At 42.4% G+C, this 21,729-nt stretch overlaps 1 protein-coding gene across 5 annotated transcripts in view; it reads left to right on the top strand.

Annotated features, from left to right (window-relative positions):
- The window catches only part of ZFPM2 (zinc finger protein, FOG family member 2), an 869,848-nt gene that overhangs the window by 468,014 nt on the left and 380,105 nt on the right, over window positions 1-21,729 (top strand). Inside the window, exon 1 of one of the 5 annotated variants that reach the window (XM_033933815.1) lies at window positions 14,663-14,754. The exons of the other annotated variants lie outside the window; for them this stretch is intronic. The gene's annotated coding sequence lies outside the window, so the exon portion shown is untranslated. Of the gene's footprint in view, window positions 1-14,662; window positions 14,755-21,729 lie in introns of those variants that run through there. 5 annotated transcript variants of the gene reach the window in all.

Raw genomic sequence — 21,729 nt, 5'->3', positions numbered from 1 at the left:
CAAAATATAATGCATCCTACACCACATAATCCACGGAAACTCAGCCACTCCTCTCACCCAACTGTTCTCAACGGTCTGGTCTACCTCCAGGAGACTCAAACAGAATACAGTTAAATATACCTTCCACAAAAAATTTCCTTTACAGGTGTTTGTTCCACTCCATGCTTACATTAATAGGAGTAAAAATCTGGAATAACCTGCCAGAAATGATCAGAAAAGAAACTAAACATACAACATTCCAGAAATAAAACTGAAAACCTTCCTCTTTGACAGCTGAATCTGCTTGACTTATAAGAAATGAATCTTTCCACCTCTTTCGCTAGACAACAATGATTTCTAGCCCTCCTCTTACTTCCCCCCTTTCAAGGCTCCCTTTTATTCCCTCCTCTTGATCCCCTTTCAACCCCTCTCTGAATGTCGCCTAGAGCCTGAATAGGTATGTGCGACATACAAATAGCAGATTAGATTAGATTAGATAAAGACCCGAGTGGTCCATCCAGTCTGCCCAACTATACATGCTCCATAAATTAATTATTTAGTTTAGATAGTCCTTTTACTTAGATATTTCTGGGCCAGAAACACAGAGCCTTGCTCAGTAGTGTGCTTAGGTTCCATCTACTGGAGTCTCCATCAAAGCTCACTCCAGTCCATCTTAACCATCCCAGCAATCGAAACCCTTCTGAGCCTGTCCTCAACTGAATGTTCATATATGAGACACAGGCCGTGCAAGCCTACCCAGTACTGGCCTTCAATGTATACCCATTATTTTCTGATTAGAGATCAGTATGGTTGTCCATCTTTTTGGACAATATTCCAGAAAAAAAGAGGACGGATTGAGACATCCAGATTTTGTTTCCACTGAAAGCAATGGAAGTAAGGAGGCTAGATTGAGATGCCCAGGTTTTAGTTCCATTAAAAGCAATGAAAATAAAACCCGAATGTCTCAATCCGTCCTCTTTTTTTTGGAGCCATATGGCAACCCTACTCAGACAGCAGTATTCTGGATCACTTGTAAAATCTCTCCGATACATTTAATGGAAAACCCTATTCATTTAATTTCCTTAGAAAAAACATGTAGCTCAGAATATGGATACCAAGTCTGTATATCACACAGGGATGGCCATTTCCTATGCACTTTATAACAGGATCTGCAGACATACAGCCTGTTCTAAAATACATGAGCAATGGATAATCAAGTGCTGGTTATATCCATCGTGAACATCCATTTTTCAAACTGAAATACACAAACTGTGAATGGGGAAAAAACAAGAGACATGGACCTCTTTGTGGTAGCGGAGGAAGAGTCATATTAAAAAATGACTCAACAGTTCTCCATTTGAAGGAATTAGCTAATGATTAGGTCATCTTAGTAGAAAACCAGAGATTGCTGGTTCATACCCCACTGGAACTTTCTCAAATTTTCTTTGTTGTTGTTTTGTTTTATTGTGAGCCTTCCAGTGGTGGAAAAATACCTACTATGACTTTTGTTTACTCTTTCCAGTGAAGAACTGCCCAGATCATCTTTTTATAACCTGGAACCAGGAACAGGAGTGAGCGAACAAGCAAAGAGTACAGGAATTTCTAGAAGGCGGACAAGAATGGAAGCTGCAGGAGCCCAGAGGTTGAGCTTCCCAGTGTACTGCATGGACTGCCACATGTATGACTACCTCCCCTCAGGGAGACAGTCGAATGTGTGCAGACGATGTCAGAAACTGAAGAGCTTGAAGAGTGAAGTCAGTCATCTGAGGCACAGGATCTCAGACGATCTCAGGATCTCAGACGATCTCAGGATCTCAGACGATCCCTTCCAGATAGCCGAGGAACATTGAGGAACAAGTCAGGGAACTCGAGAAGTTCATCGAGGAAGCCTACAGGAGAGTGGAAGAACAAGATCATGAGCAGCACAGGATCGAGGAGGATGCACTAAACAGAGGACAAGAACCACCTGACACCAAGGCAGAAGGATCCCATGGAGAAGAGGTAAGATCCCACTAGCGCCTTGGGGGAAGAACAAACTAAAAGCACCGAGGAAACTGATCTGCGACCCTGAAAAAAGGGAAATCTGCAATCCTGGTGGGAGACTCGATCCTAAGACAGGTGGACAATCACATAGTAGGAGGGAGAGAGGATAGGCTGGTGACCTGTCTCCCAGGAGTAAGAACTAAGGACATCGCCGACAGAATCGATAGGATCCTGGAAGGAGCAGAGACAGAAGAGACGGCAGGGATAGTCCAAATGATGTCACCAGGAGAGACTACAACAGGAATGCTCTCACCGAACAGTTCAAGATCTTGGGAAGGAAGCTGAAGATGAGGACTCAGAGGATAACGTTCTCGGAGATCCTATCAGTACCTAGGGCTAATGTGAAGAGGCAGACGGAACTACAATCAATAAATGTGTGGATGAGGAGATGGTGTGAAGAGGAGGGATTTCACTTCGTGAGGAACTGGACAATGTTTTGGGGCAAGAACAAGCTTTTCAGAAGAGATGGACTACACCTGAGCATGGCGGGAACTAGACTACTAGCAAACAACGTCAGGAGAGGAATAGAGCAAGCTTTAAACTAAGAATAAGGGGAAAGCCGACAGTCGACCGGGTGTCGATAATTCGGAAGACAGTATCCCGAAAGGATACTGAGTGGGGAAAGTGCTGGAAAGACACCAAAGACACAAAACAGGTGACGAAATACCAACAGAGCCAGATGAATCAAGAGGAGGTTAGGAGGAGTCTACTACAAGGGGAGAACGAAATGGAACAAGAGGAAGGAAAGGAATGAAAGGAGGAAAATAAGAATGTACCACAAGGGGATGACAAAAGAGACAATAAACAGAAGTCTGCAGGACAGGAAGGGGACGGAAAGAACAATAAATCGCAAGGGAAAGTAACAAAAAAACAAATATATCAAGACTTAAATTGTATGTACACTAACGCAAGAAGCCTGAGGAACAAAATGGGCGAACTAGAAATCATGGCCAAAGATAAGAACCTAGATATCATAGCGATCATGGAAACATGGTGGAACGAAGAAAACAAATGGGACATTGTACTGCTAGGGTACAAGCTCTACCGAAGAGACAGGACACATCAGAAAGGAGGAGCAGTAGCATTTTACACAAAGGATACCATTCACTCGACCGGAGTGGACGCAGCAGCGACAAATGATCAACTGGAATCGTTATGGGTTAAAATACCAGGAAGAAAGGGAACCAAGATAAAGATGGGACTGTACTACTGCCCACCTGGACAAACAGAAGCAAAGGATGAAGAACTGAGAGCCAAACTGAGGCGAGAATGTAAAAACGCAAACATCATAATTATGGGACATTTCAATTACCCCGGGATAGACTGGAGCCATGGAACTTCAAAGTGTTCAAAGGAAACAGAGTTCCTGGAGGCTGTACGGGACTGCTTCTTGGAACAGCTTAGCTTGTCAAGGAACCAACGAGAGGGACAGCTATACTGGATTTAATCCTCAGCGGGCTGAAAGGACCTGCCCAAGAGGTAGAAGTAGTAGGACCATTAGGAAACAATGATCACAACATGATCCAATTCAAAATGGAAATAGGAATGCCAAAGGGGAAGAGAACCATTGCAACAATGTTTAACTTCAAGAAAGGGAACTATGACGCGATGAGAAAACTCAGGAACAGCTCCAAGAAAACACAGATGGTGGAGCAAGCCTGGACCTTATTCAAGGACACAGTAAACGAGGTGCAAAACCTGTATATACCCAAATTTAGAAAAGGGTGCAAAAAGAATCAAGCAAAAGACCCAGCATGGATAACCAATGAAGTTAAGAAGGTGATAGGAGACAAGAAAAAATCATTCAGGAAGTGGAAAAAGGATAAAACCGAGGAAAATTGGAAAGAGCACAGGAAACATCAAAAAGAATGTCACTGTGTGGTCAGAACAGCGAGACAAGAGTATGAAGAGAGACTTGCCAAGGAGGCACGGAATTTTAAACCATTCTTTCAATATGTGAAAGGAAAACAACCGGCGAGGGAGACAGGAAAGGAGTGGTAAAGGAGGAAAAGGAGGTGGCAGACAGATTAAACACGTTCTTCTCATCGGTCTTCACAAAAGAGGACACATCCAACGTGCCGAAACCAGAAAAAATCTTCAAGGGGGGATCAAGAGGAAAAATTATTGTCAATGGAGGTTAGCCTCGAAGACGTACCCTTTTCATATGCTGAAAGGCTGGAGAAGCTGGGGCTCTTTTCTCTGGAAAAGCGGAGACTTAGAGGGGACATGATAGAAATTTACAAGATCATGAAGGGTATAGAGAAGGTAGAGAGGGACAGATTCTTCAGACTGGCGGGGGCAACAAGAACAAGAGGGCACTCAAAAAAATTGAAGGGAGACAGATTCAGAACAAATGCTAGGAAGTTCTTCTTCACTCAGAGGGTGGTGGATTCCTGGAATGCGCTTCCAGAGGAGGTGGTACAGCAGAGTACGATTTGGGTTTCAAAAGGGATTGGACGAGTTCCTGAAGGAAAAGGGGATTGAAGGGTATAATTAGAGGGGTACTATACAGGATAAAATGTCTTAGTAAAGGATCACTTACAGGTAATTGACCTGGGGGCCGCCGCGGGAGCGGACTGCTGGGCACAATGGACCTATGGTGTGACTCGGCAGAGACGATGCTTATGTGCTTATGGATATGCCAAATGCTATGTCTAACTATGGTTGTCCATCTTTTTGGACAATGCTGCAGTGGTCAGAGGGAATATTCAATGGCACTTAACAAGGCAGAGCTGCTGAATTTTCTCTCCAGCAGCGTCCAGTGGGATTTAACCTAGTAGGAGCCTCTCCTGCGTGTTTACATCCTTTGCTTTGCAAACTGCTAATAAGAAAAAATAAACCAATATGGAAAATGGTCTCAAGTGTCAGCTTTTTTTAATTATTTTTGAACTTTATTTAGTTTTTAATGCCAACAAAAAGTGCAATACAATTTGTAAATAAATAATGATAATCAACCAAGTACTTATAATCAATCGGTATCTATACAAAAGATAAAAATTCCCTCCGCCATCCATCATTACCATCAGGAATAATACCAAAACAAAAGATATACCCCCCTCCCGCTCCCACCCCCCCTAGATGTGTAGGTGAAAAAAACCCCCAGAAAATAAAGATAAAGGACAACTATAGTCAATGGACCCCAAACTAATTTGAATATCTTATTATGTCCCAGAATGTCAGCATTCATTTTCTCATATTTATAAGTTAAACATAAGCTCGCCCACCAAAAAGGAAAACTAAGGTGATTCTAATTCTTCCATTTGTGAGTAACCATTTGCATGGCTATCCCGGTCATAATAAGGAAAAGCCGGCATTTATAGCGGTCCATGGGGGGCTTAATATGCAATAAGGTTCCGCATATAACTACCACATAAGTCAATGGAATTGATGCCCCCAAACCACAAAATATCCACCTATAGGTGACACGGTTCATAGTCAAATGCGCGCAAGACAAAAGCGCGTGTTGACACCTGCAGGCTTAAGTGCTACTGTAGTGGTGTACAGTTGGGTATACTATTTGCTTTTCCTTGTGGAGTTATGACGAGCTGTGTACCTGAGACCTTTTTTATGAATTCCACTTCAGTGCCTCCTAGGCTGCTTCACTGCTCTGCTGTGTGGTCAGTCTATCAAGAATCCTGGTCCCCAGATACCCAGTGGCTTGTTTTTGTGTGTTTTTACAAAAGATAGAAGCACTCTCCCCAGTATTCCGCTGGCTCCTGCCTCCTTAAGTTGCTTTGAACATGGGCTAATTAAGCACAGAACATCTAGAAAATGGCAATTTAAAAATAAAAAGAGAGACATTTTTTTCTGATTCAAAATTTGCTATGTTCGTCGCTCGATTTTTGGACATTTTCAGCAAAACATCCTAAATCAGACTTAGGCATGATATCAAAAATGTTCCTCTTTATACAGTAGAACACCAGCAAAAACCCTGAAGAAGTTATGTCCAGGTTGAAGGCATGGATGCTATAACTGTTTAAATGCACATATACATATGTCATAATATATTCACATAAATTGTAGCTCTGTCCATTCTCTACCCTACATGCACTCTCTGGATTGCATCACATCTAATTTTAACTGTGACCTAATTCACAAGAGTCCATTTCTAACTTATTTTTTAAGGAGAATTGTATTAGTTTCACCTAATGTTTGAGGAATTTTTCCTTTTCTTAGAGTTTAATTATGTTCATAATTTATTATGTTATGACTTTTTCTGTTAAGAGGAATCCTCGGTTTTCTTGTTTTAAATATTGCCTTATAAAGGAAGTTAGTCTTTCAGAATGTGGGCTAGATAGAAGTTGTTAGATAATTAATGATTTTTTTTTCCTTTATGATGTATGAGCTTAAAATTCCATTCTTTACTGTTCTGGATATTGAACTGTTGTGAAAATTATAAATTAAAAAAAAAATCAATTTCCGCACATAAATCAGGGTTTTATTTGAAAAAAATTGTTTTTATTTATTTAATTCATCTTCTATCCCGTTTTTCCCAAAGAGCTTTCTTATATACCGCTACATCCGTTAGGTTCTAAGCAGTTTACAGAAAATATACATTAAGATTAGAAATAAGAAAGGTACTTGAAAAATTCCCTTACTGTCCCGAAGGCTCACAATCTAACTAAAGTACCTGGAGGGTAATAGAGAAGTGAAAAGTAGAGTTAGAGGAAAAATAAAAATAAAATATGAATGTCAGGTAGGGGGTATCCAGGGATGTTGGGGGATGTCAGGGATCAAGAGATGTTGGAGGGATATTGGGGGGAGGGGTGTAGACTCAGTGGCTCTAATTTTATTTGGTTAATTTGGAGGTATACTGGAGGGGATCAGTGTCTGTGAGGGAGGGAAGGAGAGAGGAATCTGATCCTGGCAGAGGGCATCCGTATCAGCTGAGCTGACAAGAATCCCCAAAATCAGCTTTGCTGATCAGGATTCCCTTGTTGCAGAGGATTGTGGCAGGAGGGATTGGGCATCCTTTTTGCCAGAAAAGTTTGCAGGACGGTTCAGGGGATCACGGCAGGAGGGACTGGGCATCCCTCCTACCAAGGAAGATTGCAGGAGGGTTCAAGAGTGTTGGCAGGAGAGATTGGGCATCTCTCTTGTCGCGATTGTTGCGAGGGTTTGCGGCGAATGCCGAGCAGGAAGGACTGGGCATCCCTCCTACTGTGTTCATTGTGGGGATGGCGGTTCCATGATTCTCTAACCAGCACTTATGCCAGACACTGGTTAGAGAATTGTTCTCTTTGGCGAAGGACTGGTCCCTCCCACACCTAAAAGGTCTTGTTTTGGGTGTTTGGGACTTGAGTGAATTTTTTTTTGAGAATATGGCTTAAAGGTAGACGTAGTGGCGGTCTGGGCGATTAAACTCCTGAATGTACAGATAGGCCATTCTCGCAAAAACAATAACAAAAAAACACATTTTGGATGTTTTTTTCAAGAATGGACATTTCCCTGTTGCCTACTTTGGGTGCCTAGGGCCTTAGGCCAAAAGAGGACTTAGACTTTTTTATTATTATTATGCCCCCTATGTGTACTGCAGGTTGGAGAGAGTTGAGAACCAGGAAGTCAGGTATTTGAAACCTCCATAACTGGTCCCTATTTCTATTACAAGCCCCAAATAAATATATTGCAGGTCACCATCCCTCTCTTCAGCCCTGGCAGACATCACCCTGTGTCTGTATTTCCCTTACATGGTTACCAACAATTAAATAATATATAGCGGTTTTTTTAGTTGCAAATTGTAGTGACATCAGAGGGAAATCCAATGTTGGCGCGAGGAGCATGCAGGAGAAGCCACTCATGCTGGCGAAAATTTAGAGGTGGGGGAATGGGGAGCACGAGTGTGAAGTAGGGGGCGGGAAGGAGCTGGGGGAAAGCAGAAGGAGTGGGGGTGTGGAGAGGAGGGCGCAGGGGTGCAGGGAGGAGCCACCACCCCGGGCGCCTCCGTACTCTTACAATGCCACGGTTTAATGTATATTGTCTGTCAGGTATGCCGCAACAGAAGATAAGTTGAGAGCCACTGTACTTGGGTATTAATGGAATCACTAAAATAGTGCTTCAGATAAGTTAATAACATTGTTGATTACAGTATAATCTCATTATAACGGATTCGCTTATAACAGAACCTCGTCTATAGTGGACGAGGTCCGCTGATCCCGTCCGTGCACCTTTATAAACATGCAGAAAATCATTGCATACAGCGGACTCACATATAACGGAGTTTTGGATATAACGGACAACCAATTTGGTCCACAGAGCCACTTTTAGCTGTAGTTTCTTCGGCTATAATGGATGTGCAGGCTCTGCCTACAAGGCACGTGGCGTGCCGGTGATACAGTAGCAAAATGCAGCCCAGAAGAATATGACAGATTATTTTTCTTTACAGGACAGTGTGACATAATGCTTTAGAACATCTTTTAGTGTCCTGGTTTTGCAATAATATCGTGCCATACCAATGTTTTGCTGAGTTTTGTTATTGATGTTGCCGATACGCTTGTGCAGTGACTGTTGTTCATTGATTTTACTTTGTTTCATGTTGACCTAAATAAAGTTTTAAAAAAAATGTAACTCTGGATATAACGTACTCTGGATATAACGGACTGTTTTTCCAGGTCCCTTGAAGTCCGTTATAACGAGATTATACTGTACCTTTATAAAACGAGTGAAAATGAGTGAAATGGTTTGGTGGCCTTGTTAGTCCAGTTTCCAAGGTTGTATAAAGAAATAAAACAGAAAACAAAGGAAATAAGATGATACCTTCTTTATTGGACTAACTCAATGCATTTTAGGATGAGCTTTCGAAGGTAATCTTTCTTCTTCAGATCAGAAATAAGCAAACGCTGACAAATATCAGTATATATAAGGAAAACACGATAGCATTTCAGGGATAGGAAGAGGGAGGGGTGGGTAGGCAGGAGACAGAAATGTGTATAAAACTAGGAAGCTTCCAAGAGCACTTGGGGAGAAAAAGAGACACTATTTCATATTCTAATGGCATTAAACAGGGAAGCTAATAATGTAACTTTCAAAAACTCTTAATATGCTAAGATCCACTGGGACCTCTCAGAGATGTCACACCGTGTGTATTAGCAGCCAATTACTGTGCCAGGACTCTGCCTGAGGAAGGAGTAGGCAACCTATACAGATTTTCTCATTAAGCACAATAGTTGGCCATCATTTTATGGCGTCCTGAGAATAAGACACGCATGTCTAGACCTTCTATTAACTGCTAGGTTGAGGCTGTGTTTGCTCTTTATATTCATGTGTGGATAGTATAGTGGCAGTTGTTGTCACCTCTTTCTGGCTGTTGTTATTTTCTTCTAGGAAATAAACTTCCCAGGGAACACTGCAGGCTGCAAGCCAGCTCAAATCAGAGACTTTATCAATTATAAAGAAAATATCATTCCTTTAGTTACGGTGCATGACTGTTTCACGCTTTTCAGAAATGCACATTCTATATAAAGGAACATTGCAACCATGTTTATTAATGTTTTTCCATACAGTATGTCGCCAAGTAGAAGCAAGTTTATTATTTATTCCTAGGTCAATATTCAAAGCAATTTGACCATCCAGAAAGAGTTTCTGTTGGGTTAAATGATTTGTTCGGTGCTGACCACTCATTGTCAGTGGCACTTGACCAGTCAGTGCTGCTGAAAATGTCTGGTTAGCGCACAAGTGAAGACTAGCTGTTTTCGGGGCATTCTGGGGGTAGACCAGCACTTGACCAGTTAAGTGCTGAAATTCAACACTTGAATGGCCAAGATAACTGCTTAAAGTGAACCTCATAAAAGTCATCCCTATCTTTGAGCCTCTTTTACAAAGACGCGGTAGCAATCTGCCACGGTGAATGCACCAAAGCCCATAGGAATTGAATGGGCTACGGTGCATTTACCGCAGCAGCATTGCTACCAGAGCTTTGTTAAAGGGCCCCTTTATGCTAGAGTCTATCATATCTACCCAACTATCATCTTATTGTCTATTCTCCTACCTTACCAATATGGCTTTCGACCAAACTTCAGCACCGAATCCCTATTGATCTCTTTAATCTCAAAGGTTCAACAACTTCATTCTCGTAATAAGTTCGCTGTTCTTCTACAATTCAACCTTTCTGCAGCTTTTGACATTGTCCATCATGATATTCTAGTTTACCAACTCTCCGAGATAGACATTAACTCCACAGTCCTAGACTGTTTCCTGCTCTTACACTGTCAACATGAATGGCACCTCATCTTCCCCCTGGAAACCGATATGTGGAGTCCCGCAAGGCTCACCTCTATCTCCTATTCTTTTCAACATCTATATGTCCTCCCTGAAACTCCTCCATTTATCCCCCTAGAAACACTTTACACTTATGCTGATGACATCCTTGTCCTCCTCGAGACCGACTCGAACCTCATTAACATCTCTGAGAACATATTCTCATGTATAATGAACCTCCAATCCTGGGCCCACACCGTACAAATGAAACTGAATGAGTCCAAAACAAAACTACTTTGGCTCGGCCCAAAACTAGACCAACTACCCACCTTCATCCCACTGTCTTCTGGCTCCACTCTGCAACTTGAGTTCTCAAGCAAAGTTCTGGGCATCTCATCATTGATTCTACATTGTCCTTCAACGACCACCTCAATTCCTTGGTAAAAAAAATGCTTTTTCAGCCTTCACATGCTGAGGAAAGTGAGATCCTGTTTCCATCAAAAACACTTTGCCATCCTTGTCCAATCCATCATCCTTTCCAGACTGGACTATTGAAACTCTATCTACTACTTAAGCCTAACAAAGAAAAAACCTTCAAAGACTTCAGCAGATTCAGAATGCCGCGGCTAAGCTTATCTTCGCAAAAAGTAAATTTGACCGTGTCTCACCGCTCCTGTCCAAGCTTCACTGGCTTCCAATAATCTCCAGAGTCCACTTTAAATGCACCTGCCTAACTTTCAAGATCCTACACGGCATCCTTCCTCCCTTTATTCCACTTTCTTGGAATTCCTCAAATCCTAATACCATCAGATCCACCCAAAAATTAAAACTATCCTTCCCCTCATTAAAAGGCATTTCCCATGCAGGAAAACTAGGGACCTCCTTCCCCTTCAGAATCACTGAACTCTGGAACAACCTTATCTCCCCTCTTCGGAATCTGAGCTCCCTCCAACTTTTCCGTAAACATCTGAAAACCTGGCTATTCTCAAAAATGTAATACTTCCTCCCTCTCTGGTATACTAAGCCCCTCTTTATATTATGGCCTATAACCCTTCATTGGAGTTCCTCTTCTATCCCAACTCCTGTAAACCGTGCCGAGCTCTACGATTGTGGAGAGGATGCGGTATACAAACCTAAGGTTTAGTTTAGTTTAGTTTATGCGGTGCCCCATAGCTGAATATCATACTTAACCAGCTATGGTGTACTCTGGAAACCAAGGAAATTCAATGCCAAAACCCGAACATGGTCTGTCATTGAATTTCCGGCATAACACCAGCAGTGATCAGCAAAACACTGACATCTGCCAGCTGAATATCACTTCTTCCTAATTGTAAGGCAGAGGTTCTTATCAATTAATATTTTTTTTTCTCAGAACAGAGCAAAATCCTACTGCATTTGTTTGTATACAAAGGTATCCTTTCACTAAGCTATGGTAAAAAAAAAAAATGGCCTTAGTGCACCCTTACTTGGGTTTTTCCTGCATGCTAACGTGTTTGTTTGTTTTTTACCATAACAATAAAATGGCAAATTTTCAATTTTTTTGAATTAATGGTCATACTCTAATGTTGGCATTAGCATTCAGGCATTAAAATAATTTAACGTATGAGGACTTGCTAACACTTATTGCCCCTTTTACGAAGCCACATTAGCTCCGATGCTCATAGAATTCCTATGAGCATCAGAGCTAATACCGCCGTGGCCAGCGATAAAAAGCCTAATGCAACCTTCGTAAAACGGGGAGTTATTTTGCAGGTAGTTAGGGGTCATACGTTAACCTTGTGCTAATCAGTTAGTGCATGGTAATCGAATTGTGCTGTATACTGCAAGAATACCCAATCTAATCTAATCTACAATTTGTGAGTCGCTTTATGCCTAAATAGGTTCAAGGCGATGTACAATTCAAGTAATGGGCAAAAGATAGAAGAAATGGGGGTAAAGAGATATAGCAGGGGAGGAGGGAGCGGTGAAGTCCTCTACAGGGAAGTATTGAGAAGATATTTGAAGTACAATTTACATTGGAAAGGAAGAAATCTGTGAGTTAGAACAACCTACTGTGAGTTAGAACAAGCTTCTACTGCCTCCAAGAAAAAAAAATGTTTTTAATGCTTACAGATTGCAAATTATCACAGGACACCAGAGCACATCTTGCACTAAGCCATTTTAAGCTGCACTAAGCACACACTAATACTTACCACAGTTTAGGAAAAGGGCCCCAAATACAAATAAACTTTTAGAAAGTTTCATGCAATAACATGTTTATTGATCATTATTTTCAAGAACAGAAATGTATAATTTTAAAATTTCAAACATCATTAAATGCTTTCTTTTTGTGTTAAAAGTGATTTGGATTTGCTTATGGATTTGCTTATCTGTCCTATATGAACATACCAGCCTCACTCTACAAAATGTAATTTTGAGTTTCATAAGAATAGTTTTACTGGATCAGACCAATGATCCATCAAACCCATTCTCACAGTGGTCAATCCAGGTCACTAATACCTGGCCAAACCCAAAGACTAGGAACATTCCATGCAAGCAGAGGCTTCCCCCATGTCTTAATAACAGACTATAGACTTTTCCTCCAGGAATTTGTCCAAACCTTTCTTAAACCAGCTAAGCTATCTGCTTTCACCACAACCTCTGGCAACGTGTTCCAGAGCTTAACTGTTCTTTGGTTGAAAAAATATTTCCTCCTATTGGTTTTAAAAGTATTTCCCTGCAGTTTCATCGAATGTCCCCTAGTCTTTGTAATTTTTGACGGAGTGAAAAATCGATCCACTCGTTCCACATATTTAGTCTTGTTCTACTCCACTCAGGATTTTGTAGACTTCAATCATATCTCCCCTCAGCCATCTATTTTCCAAGTTGAATGACCCTACCCTTTTTAGTCTTTCATCATATGAGAGGAGTTCCCTTCCCTTTATCATCTTGGTGACTCTTCTTTGAACTTTTTCTAGTGCCGCTATATCTTTCTTGAGATAAGGAGACTAAAATTTAAAGCAATACTTCAGATGAGGTTGCACCATGGAACGATACAGAGGCATTATAATATATTTAGTCTTGTTAACCATCCCTTTTCAAATAATTCCTAGCATCTTGTTTGCTTTTAAGACCTCCACCACACATTGGATGGAAGGTTTCATCATATTGTCTACAATAACACCCAGATCTTTTTCTTGGGCATTAACCCCCAAGGAAAACCCTAGCATCTGATAACTGTGATTTGGGTTATTCTTCCCAGGAAAATAATTATTATCAAATGGCAAGCATCAAAACCAGGAAACAGGCTTCAGAATCAGAGGCGTAGCAAGGGTGAGAGGCATCCGAGGTGGCGGCACCGCTCCCTCACCCTCTTCTCTGTTCCCCCACCTCCTTTTGCTCCTTCCCCACCCCCTCCTGCTTTGTGTACGCCACTTCCCTTCCCTTGATCTCTATAATATTCCTGGCATAAGCAGCAAACCCCAAGCTGCTGTCGTGCCCACGTCAGATCTTCCTCTGACTTCACTTCCTAGGTCCAGGCCCAGGAAGTGACATCAGAGGAAGAGCTGACACTGACATGACATGCCCTAGAAGTCCAGATAGATGATTAAAAAAAAAAATAAAATAAATTTCTAGACGTATTTTTCAAAAATGGGCATTTTCCCACTGCTGACTTTGTGCGTCTAGCACCATCCACACATGTTTTGATTATGCCCCTCACATTATGTATAGCTTTGCTGCTTGTAAAATAAAATACAACTTCTGGCAACTGTTTGGTCAATAATCTTTTTTTTCATTTGTATTTCTTTTTCTTTCTTGTAACAAAATATGAAGAGATGCCAGTGTACCTTAAGATATGTAAGAGAAACTCATCCCATTGAACTGGTCAGCATGATATCATTAGCTTGTTGTGCACATGAAATCCAGGGGTTAGAGCACCAAGACTCACAAGCCAGTTTCCTTTACCTCCTTGAGCTGATCAGCGGATCAGAGTATCAAGAAAGGATTAGCACTGACTTGGGATTTGTGTGATTGGTTAATTTATTGTGGCGATGGCAGGCCTTTCATCTATGGCAACATTTAATCAGCACGGCCATGGAGGCTATTACGAGTTAGCTCTTTTCTCAGGTCTGCCAGGGCTGCGCCATCAGCCCTATCACAATTCCCCTGAAATTTCCAAATTATCTGGGACAGGCTTTAGCCTCGCAGTAATAAAAATTAGAAGAGATGTCTGATAGCACCAGCGGAAAAGGCTTTCACTTGCACAAGGCAAATTATAAATAGCATGAACATGCACTTAAAAAAAAATGCCCCACTCTTAAGAGATGTGCAGGACTTATCACCCCTGCTCTGATCCAAATCCTTGTGGTTGAAAATTTATATTAGATTTTATCAAGGAGGTCTAAGTCTAGAAAAATCAATGAAGGTTATCTTTTATGTTGCAGGAACTTGTGGAAATATTGATTTTCATTTTATAGCGAATTTGGAGCATGAGTTGGTAATCACTGCTGAGCTGACTACAATATTTTCCTACTGTATCTCTTCCCGAGTTTTGCACAGGTATTTAAGATAGTGTGTTCCCACTGATTTCAGCATGCATCTTTGACGACAGATCTCCCTTAGAGAAAATGTGGTCTCTGTGCTGAAACTAATTGGAATATGTTTCTATAAGAAGAGCCGGTTCAGTGTTCTTGCATAAGAGAATGATTTATCCTCTTGAGGATCCTAGCTTTTTTGCCATATTTATAAGTCTGTCTTGAAAATAAGATGTCCATCTTTTATTTGGGCCAGTATGGAAAATCAAATCAACATCTGAGTCACCATGATGCTCCCTCACCCTCCCTCTGGCTGGCATGGTAGAATAATGTTTTCTTTTCTTGTAGGACCATTATCCTATCAGGATGCCATTGGTTCCTTATTTCTGAGCCCAAGTTCAAGTTTATATCAATATATCACAAATAAAAGTTTCATCTAAGCAGTATAAAAAGCTAAAAAAAAAAAAAAAAGGGGAGATGAGGTAAAGACAAGGATAGATTCAAGGGAGTGAAAAAAAGGGGGAAATTACAATATTGTCATAGAGGGAGCAAGAAGTAGAGGAGTAACAAGAGAGGACAGAGGACAAAGACTCACTCACTCAATCGCTCACTGCCCAGTTATGAAGCTTCAGTTATTAAGGTGAAATGGAAGCAAAGAGGCATTGTTCAGCCTGCAGAAAGGCCTGAGAGAAGAAGTAGTATTTTTAAATCTGCTAAGTGAGGATTCAGTGTATATATAGAGAGAGAGAAGGCTGTTCCTCCATCCCTCATTTTTCTGAGAGTGGGTACAATTATATCAAAGCAGAAATCTCTGGTGACATTGAGATAAAAATAATGATGGGAAAGAGAGGTCAAGAGATGGTGTTGAGAAGCCTTCTTCTGTACCATACTTGCAGACCATCACTAGGTCCTTCCCTATGGGAACCATGAGATGTTTTTCACCATCTGTATCCCAGAAATTTCTCCCCTGCCTCTTTCTCTTTCATGCTGGGGGTCCCTGGTCTTGAAACATGTCGTCCTTCCTTCCTCCCTCATTTCTATTCTGGGATGTTCAGTCCCAGATTACCTTTTCTTCCCTACTAGGAATCTATGTTTAGAGTGTGGCCATAGAGACTAAAGGAGTAAGGGGAAACTGCTCTGGGACTGAGACTCCCTGGAAGCAGGACCAGAGACCCTAGGTTCTAGTAACCAATGCAACTGAATGAGAATTGAGGTTAAATGGTCCCTTCCCTTCTTCCTGCTAAACAATTTTGCTGTAATAGTTTGAATGGCCTGCAAGTATCACAAATCTTTTTTTTATGTCAGATAAGGTATTTCAATAATTGATTTTATTAGGTACAAAGGAATGCACGGCTGGTGCCAGGTCTTTTGATTCCATAAAGGCTGAAGATGGCAAATCCCAACTGTTAGGGTATCAGATGTCCGGATTTACCCAGACATGTCTTCTTTTTAGAGGGCATGTCCAGGTGTCCGGACGGCTTTTCAAACCATGGCACTTTGTCCAGGTTTTGAAAAGCTTCTTCTTTGGGACTGCGTCAGGAGGGCACCCGCGCATGTATAGATACCCTCCCTCCAGATGAGAACAGGTTGAGGGGGTGGGGCTGTGGGCGTGATATGGGCGTAATGAGACAGAATTGGGTAGAACTGGGCGGGCCTGGGGGCAGAACTATTGGTCCGTATTTTAATCAACTAAAATCTGGTAACCCTACCAAATGTAACTTTGCAAAAGCTATCCATATTAAAATTGTTTGCTTAAAAAAAAACATCCTAAATTCTAGACAGTCTTTCAGTATGTTATACCTGTTCCAGCATTGTCTGTACCTCCAGGTCCCTACGCATTCAAGTATACCACAACAGTTTAAGATTTTACTGGACTTACAGTAGCTTAAGGCCAATAGATTGAATGAAGCAGGGAATTAATTTCAAACAAGTGGAGGGACATAATAAAAAAAAGTCTAAGTCTGTTTTGGGCCTAAGTTGCTAATCATCCAAAGTCAGTAGTGTCCAAAGACCATTCTCAAAAAATACATCCAAAATATATATATATATTTTTTTGAGAATCGTCTACTTCTATGTCCATCCATTTGATCGTCCAGACCGCCAAGTCATCTATCTTTACACCACATTCTCGTCCAAAAAATTGTCCAAGTTCAAAACGCTTAGAGAAACTCTTTTTGGACATGGGAGGGGTCAGCAAAGTGATGGGACTGGCCACCCAGACATGGCAAAAGAGTAGTGGGGCACCTTTCAGGGCACTGCTGTGAACTTCACAAAAAGGGTGCCACATAAACATTTCACCACAACTCCCTTATAGTTTATGGTGAGCCCCCCAAAACCTTCTATACCCACCTGTCTACCACCCCAATAGCCCTTATGGCTACAGGTGCCACCTACAGTATATGGCAGTACAGTAGGGTTTGGGGGCCTCACATTTTCCACCATGAATGCAGTGGTTAGAGTGACTTATGGCCAGGTCATCCTCTCTATAGTTCAGTAGCCCACACCGCAAACTACTTAAGTCACCTCTGTGCAGCTCTACTAAGCTTTCCTATGCCAGGTGCTGATGTCTGGACGCAGGTATGTACATTTTTATTCAAATTTTTATGGCAGTGGGGAGAGTGTATGGGGGTCTTTACTTTGTCCCTGCAGTGGTTATCTTTGGATACCTTCTGGACACTTGTAGCTGTTTTTAGATTGCTTAAGTCACAATGTATAAGTTCTGTCTAGCAAGTTTTGTCAAACTTTCGATTATCGATGAAGGATGACTAACCCCCTCTTTTACAAAGGTGTGCTAAGCTTTTTAGCACGTGCTGAATATTAGTGCGTGCTAAATACACGCTAAACGCTAACGTGTGCTTGTTATCCTATGGACGCATTAATGTTTAGCGTGCATGTTGATTTAGCACACGCTAAATCCATGCTAAAACGCTTAGTGTGCCTTTGTATAAGAGGGCCTAAGTCTACATCGGCCCACATTCCACCCTAACCACTCCTCGAAAAATGCCTCTTTTCACTCTGGGCACACAGCGACAGTGAAAAGGCCTAAGTTGCTTTTAGATACATCTAAAACCTGTTTCAATGATTGGCACTTGAACGATTTGTCTTTTTGATCGTCCAAGTGCCCATTTAGGTGGGTTTTTAGACATATTTTTGTTTGTTATGAGCCCCTTAGTCAGCATTACAACTATTCAATATTCCTTGAATATCCACCCTTGGGAGTCATACATGGATATCATCTGCATAGCAACATAGTGCAAAGTTCCACATTGCCCAGGGGAAAAAAAAAATCCGTTATCATTGATGGTAAATTGAAACTCTGGCAAACACAAAAAGAGTCCATCACAATAGTTCCACAAAACCAAACTGCAAAGCAAAAATAGGAAAAGAAAGTGGAACTAGTATCTTGTTATATGATTTCTTCCAAAATGGTTCAGAGAAAACACAATGAAATACAGTGGTACCTTGGATTACGAGCATAATCCGTTTCAGAAGCATGCTCTTGCCGGCTTCCTCCTCCATCTTGCTGCAGTGTTCGCTCAAGCGGAGCCGTGGGTTCGACACCCCTGTAGAGAGAGGAAATTGTGGCAGCGGGGATCGGAGAGCTAGCAACCTGCCAGATGTGCCATTACTGGGGGAGGGGCCCGGGGGAGCACCGATGCCAGGGGGGCCCTGCGTTGCTGTCAATGCTGGGCGGAGAGCCCGTTGCCAAAAAAAAAAAAAAAATTGGACCACTGAGTCACTGTGACCTCCTTCAGTGGGCCCTCCTGACAGTTTCGGGCCCTAGGCACATGCCTACTGGGCCTATCCGTTTATCCGGCCCTGCTTTCAACAAAGTCTGAAAGTTAGGGGAAAAAAAAGCAATATTTTTGGGGATTTTAGAGATCGGACAATAGTTAGATACTTCAGATGCATTGATTTTGAAGTCTTTAATAGAAGGATAGATGGTAGTCTCTTTTCAGAGTTTGGGAATAGAGAGTTGCGCGGGGACAGAAATCCCACCCGTCCCCACCCGTCCCCGCCAAAGTCCCACCCGTCCCCACCCGTCCCCGTGAGGACTCCCACCCGTCCCCACCCGTCCCCGCGAGGAATCCCTCCGTACCCACCCGTCCCCGCGAGGAATCCCTCCATCCCCGCCCGTCCCCGCGAGGAATCCCCTACGTCCCCGCGAGGAATCCCCTACGTCCCCACCCGTCCCTATAAACTACAGAAATAGTTATTTCATTTAATTATGCTACTGAATTAAAGGCTCTGGTAGAAACCCATTTAAAAATAAGCAAAAAGACTTTATTAATTTGGAAATATTAATTGGGAAGAATACATACTTTGTAAACGGGTTTCTACCAGAGCCTCTAATGTTTATAAATTTTTATCAACACAACTAATATACTACTTTATCCTTAAGCAAAAAAAAAAAAAAAATTTTTTTCCTACCTTTGTTGCCTGGTTTCTGCTTTCTTCATATTCTCATTCAATTCCTTCCATCCACTGCCTCTCTTCTCTCTGTGTCTTCCATTTGCTCTGTTACTGTGCCTCTCCCTTTCTCCCCCCCTCCCAAATTGGTCTGGCACCCATCTTTTTCCTTCCACTCCCCCCATAGTCTGGCACCTCTGTCTTCTTCCCTGCCAGGGTCTTCTCCCCATTCCCTCTTCCCCATTTCCTTCCAGTGTCCTTCTCCCCCACCATCTTCCCCATGTCCTGTCAGGCAGCATCCTTCTCCCCCCTCTGCCTTCCCCATGTCCTTTCAGCGTCCTTCTCCCCCCTCTGTCTTCCCCATGTCCTTTCAGCGGCCTTCTCCCCCCTCTGTCTTCCCCATATCCTTTCATCGGCCTTCTCCCCCCCTGTTTTCCCCATTTCCTTTCAGTGGCCTTCTCCACCCCTGTTTTCCCCATGTCCTTTCAGTGGCATTCTCCACCCCTTTGTCTTCCCCAGTGCTTTCAGGGTCCTTCACCCCCCTCTGTCTTCAACATGTGCTTTCAGCATCCTTCCCCCCCTCCTCCCGTTTACCCCATGTCCTTTCAGCGTCCTTCTCCACTCCTTTGTCTTCCCCAGTGCTTTCAGCGGCCTTCTCCCCCCTTAAGCGTCTTTTCTTCTCCACTCCACCTTTCCTCCCTCCCTGCCCATTACCTTTGTGGCGTTTCCGCACCCGACCAACAACAGAACAGGCCCGGTCGGACAAATCTCCCTGTCTTGTAGCCGCGAATCTAAATTACCTTCTTATAGCAGCTGGAGTATTGAAGCTGCTGTAAGAGGTAATTTAGATTCGCGGCTACAGGGCAGGGAGGTTTGTCGGCCGGGCCTGTTGTCGGTCGATCGGGGGACCTGACCGGCTGTGCACATTCTTCAGGGCGGACCGCCCCCTCCCCCCTCTTTCGTTCGCCATTGCCTTCTTCCTACCTGCCCTGCCGCTCACAGCCGACCGGAAGTCTTCCTGATGTCAGCGCTGACGTCGGAGGAAGGGAGGGCTTTGCTTAAGCCCTCCCTCCGACGTCAGCGCTGACATCGGGAAGACTTCCGTTCAGCTGTGTGCTGCGACAGTGCAGGTAAGGAGGAGGAGACTACCCTCGTGGCTCAAATGCAGTGTACTGCGATCCAACCCCGCAGGAACCCCGCGACCCTCGGAGGCGTCCCCACGGGATCCCCGCGACCCTAGGGGGCGTCCCCATGGGATCCCCGCGACCCTAGGGGGCGTCCCCACGGGATCCCCGTGACCCAAAGGGGGAACCCGCGGGATCCCCGTGGGTCCCGCGGGATTCCCGTCATCCCCGTTCCCGTGCAGCTCTCTATTTGGGAACAGTGCTTGTTGACTTCCTAATAATAAAAATGATTAAAAAAAAAAAAAAAAAAAAAAGACTGGTGGATACAAAGTCTAGTATGTGAGGACAAAAATTAGAAAAGTGTTGTTTCAGAATGAATGGTGGAATGGCCTCGGTGCTGGAACCCTTTATATTCATAGTGGTAATGCTATGTTGAATCTCTGAAAGGGATGGGATTTTAAAATGAGAGCATTTGGAGAGAAGTAGAGTGTCAGAAGCAGAAGTGGTGGTTAAGTTGGATTGAGCCGAAAGATGAAATGTGACTCTAATCTTCTAAATTTTATCTGTAAAAAAAAATCAGCCAAAGTTTGAGCTGAAGGTCATTGAAGAGAATCGTTTTGTTTTTGATGACTTGTAGTCAGGGAGCGAACAATTCTTTAAAGGGTCTCCTTATTCCTAGCTTTAGGAATTTGCTTTGAGTAATAGAGTGATTTTGCTAATATTATTTTTGATTTATAGTAATCCACTTGTTGTTTTTATAGGTGTAAGGATTTATTGTGCTTCCACTTTCTCTCTAAGGAATGCAATTGTTTCTTTATAAGCTTGAGTTTGGGTGAATACCATGGATTTTTAAGTTGTCGAGAAGTAAAAGATTTAGTTTGAAGACAAGCAAGTTTGTCTAGGAGTATAGATAGGAAACTATTCCATTGTGCCATGAGTTCGTCCATGGATAGGAGAGGGAGTTTTATTTTTGTATTGATACTGATTGATTATAAGTGCTTATTTGATTATTATTATTATTTGTATGTATATTGTATTGCACTTTTTGTTGGCTTTGAAAACTAAATAAAATTTTTAAAAAAGAAGTAGTTTTGCGCTTATATTTAAAAGAGGAGGAAATGGAAGAGTCAACTATTTTTGAATAATCACGGGAACTAATTTGCGTGGTGCCAGACAGAGGGGTCATAGGTAACCAAAATTGAGAAAAGATAAGTAAGGAATGATCTGAACGTTGCACGGGGTTATTCAAAATCAGAGAGTAGAGAGAAGCCGCAGGTTTAGGAACCATGATCATATCGAGCATGTGTCCTGCTCTGTGAGTTGAAAACAAATTTTAGAAAATATTTTTCAAACAACATATAAGTAAACTCTGGAATTTGTTGCCAGAGAATATCGTAAAAGCAGTTATCTTAGCAGGATTTAAAAAATTTGGGCCAAGTTCTTAAAAGAAAAATCAATAAGCCGCC

This window comes from Geotrypetes seraphini, chromosome 2, assembly GCF_902459505.1.
Source record: "Geotrypetes seraphini chromosome 2, aGeoSer1.1, whole genome shotgun sequence".
In the NCBI taxonomy this organism is placed as follows: domain Eukaryota; kingdom Metazoa; phylum Chordata; class Amphibia; order Gymnophiona; family Dermophiidae; genus Geotrypetes; species Geotrypetes seraphini.
Note: the sequence above shows the minus strand (reverse complement) of the source record. Positions and strands in the feature narration are given on the sequence as shown.